Source organism: Lithobates pipiens, unplaced genomic scaffold, assembly GCF_037356315.1.
Source record: "Lithobates pipiens isolate NorthernLeopardFrog02 unplaced genomic scaffold, aLitPip1_a1.2 Scaffold_52, whole genome shotgun sequence".
Taxonomy (NCBI): Eukaryota; Metazoa; Chordata; class Amphibia; order Anura; family Ranidae; genus Lithobates; species Lithobates pipiens.
Window position 1 is genome coordinate 4,006,418 of NW_027507875.1, and position 2,859 is coordinate 4,009,276.

Here is a 2,859-nt window from a genome sequence, read left to right on the forward strand (position 1 = left end):
AAGGCCTTCTCCGTGTCCGTTGACAACATAAGCAAGGGCCTTCCCTGTACATGCGCCGCATGGATTAAATTGAGGACTCGGGCCGTATTGTCTCTAGCTTCCGACTTATTTTTATTTTTTTGCTTGTTTCCCAAGGTGACCATCTTGGCGTTTGTCAAGAGGGTTGAAAGTGCCTGAAGAGATTGCCTACGGGCACATCACCCTGAAAGCACCCGATCTCATTTGATGTTGGAGGCTAATAGAGTCGGGCCTTGTTAGTACCTGGATGGGAGACCGCCTGGGAATACCAGGTGTCGTAGACTTCTTTTTATGTTGTTGGCGTTGACCTGTTTTTTTTTCGCTTATTTCCCAAAGTGACCATCTTGGTGTTTGTCAAGAGGGTTGAGAGTGCCTGAAGAGATTGCCTATGGCCACATCACTCTGAAAGCACCCAATCTCGTCTGATCTTGGAGGCTAAGAAGAGTCGGGCCTGGTTAGTACCTGGATGGGAGACCACCTGGGATTACCAGTTATTGTAGGCTTCTTTTTATGTTGTTGGCGTTGATTCGTTTTTTTTTTTGTGCTTGTTTCCCAAGGTGACCATCTTGGCATTTGTCAAGAGGGTTGAGAGTGCCCAAAGAGATCGCTTACAGCAGCATCACCCTGAAAGAGCCCTATCTCTTCTCTTTTCTGAGGCTAAGAAGGGTTGGGCCTTGTTAGTACCTGGATGGGAGATGGCGTTGGAATACCAGGTGCCGTATTCTTCTTTTTATGTTGTTGACATTGACCTGTTTTTTTTTTCACTTGTTTCCCAAGGTGACCATCTTGGCATTTGTCAAGAGGGTTGAGAGTGCCCAAAGAGATCACCTACGGCCCCATCACCCTGAAAGCGCCCAATCTCGTCTGATCTCGGATGCTAAACAGTGTCGGGCCTGGTTAGTACCTGGATGGGAGACCGCCTGGGAATACCAGGTGCCATAGGCTTCTGTTTTTTTTGTTTTTTTATTTAGTAGTATGCGACATACAATGCAAAGGCAACTTCACAGAATGTGTGATACAAATAGTTACAAACAAACGATCATATTGCATGGATATCAGAGCCAATGGTAAGAAGTCTGAGGAGAATAGCACGTGTACAGCTTTGCGGTCATATCAAGATGAGATTAAAGCTCCATCTCGTTGGGATCCTCTACCACTTAAAATATTATTGATACTAGCCCTGCTACCCTCGAAGAGTTTAGATATCCATAGATAGGGGAAGAGTATTGTGTAGTAGTCAAATGGGGTCGGAACATACCATTTTCTTTTCCCTTTTTTGAGTTAAGAAGGGAAATAGTAGAACTGAAAGGAGGGAGAAGGGGAAAGAGAAGATTGGGGAAGGAAATGGCAGAAAAGGAAAAGAAGGGGTAAGGGGGTGTCGTGGGTAGAGTGGATAGTGTGGGGTCCCCTCCCAGGGAGCAAGAGACGCCCTCGGCTCACCAGCTCATCAGCTGTCCAACGTTTGGAACAGCGATCTCCAACAATCACCATGAGCTTACTATGTCTCGCGGAGGTATTCTTCCGAAAAGCGAAACTGGGTCCAGTAGAACCATCTGTTCCCATGCTCCTCCGTTTTATCCCTCATTGTGGCAGTCAGGTCTTCCATTCGTTCAATATCATTTACCCTTGCGAACCACTGGGTCACCATTGGAGCAGATTGCTCTTTCCACTGACTTGGGATGCAGGCCCTAGCTGCATTGAGGAGATGTTTAAGTAAGGACTTATGATAACGCTTTCTCGACATAGGAGTTAGATTGAGAAGAACTGCTGCGGGATCATTGGCTAAGGAAATGTCTGTGAACTTGTGGATGAGTCTCAGGACAGGCTGCCAGAATGTTTGTAATTTAGGGCATTCCCAGAAAATGTGGAGAATGGTGCCAGTCTGTTGCCCACAGCGACAGCAGCGGTCAGATTGACCGGGGAATATTTTGGCCAACACCACCGGTGTACGATACCAGCGTGTGATCAGCTTATATGAGATCTCCTGATATTTACTGCAGAGTGACGACTTATGGGCGAAAAAGAGTATTCTGTCCTTCTGTGGTTTGGAGAATGTAGTTTGTAAGTCCCTTTTCCATTTAGCTAGGAAGGGTGGATCCGTGGAGGATTGTGTGTCTGTCAGGATTTGGTAGGACCTAGAGAGGGAACCACGAATTGGGCCATCATCCAGGCAAAGTTCCTCGAAGGGGTGGAATTGTCTAGAGAAGAACGAATGGTTAGGTAGTGATCCGAGGAAATGGATTAGCTGTCTAGCTCTCCAGCTATCCAATGCAACAGGTACTTGCTCTAGCAGTATGGTCCCCACGGGAATCAAGCCCGTGGGTCCAAGAAATAGGGCTGCTCTCAGAAGCCCTTTCGGGGCTTGCCTGGTAAAGGCCTGGTCAGACAGGCCCGGAGGGAATCTAGGATGTCCAATAATTGGGGTCATAGGAGAAGGGAAGTTAGTCAGGTGGGAAAGGTGAAAAAAACTATCCATCTCGGCGAGCGAGGGGCCAATTAACGGGTGAGTAGTCACACAGGGCTCCAATGGCCTCCCCGCCCAAGGCAGACCAGCCAGTGGAACCCGCGCCATCTCCTGCTCTAGCTTGACCCATAGCTTCAGTTCCCCATGCCGGTGTCTTACCACATATGGTCCCCCATCGGATAGTGTCCGCTGTGTACTGCGCATGCGCAGTACACAGCAACACAGATTCCGAAAATTGCGGAGCATGAACGGCGCCTGCGCACTGAGTCCAGGTTCTATCCCCACTATCCAAGTGGACATAGAGTAAGAATATAAAAGAGGCGAGCGCAGCGAGGCCGAGCCCGAAGCGTGGCGAGCAAAGCTCGCCTGCGAGGGAC

General features: G+C 48.6%; 2 pseudogenes; both read left to right on the forward strand.

Moving 5' to 3' along the window:
- The first annotated feature begins 402 nt into the window (after nucleotides 1–402).
- On the forward strand, nucleotides 403–521 carry LOC143957279 (5S ribosomal RNA; annotated as a pseudogene).
- A 323-nt stretch (nucleotides 522–844) lies between these two features.
- On the forward strand, nucleotides 845–963 carry LOC143957240 (5S ribosomal RNA; annotated as a pseudogene).
- The last annotated feature ends 1,896 nt before the right edge of the window (nucleotides 964–2,859 follow it).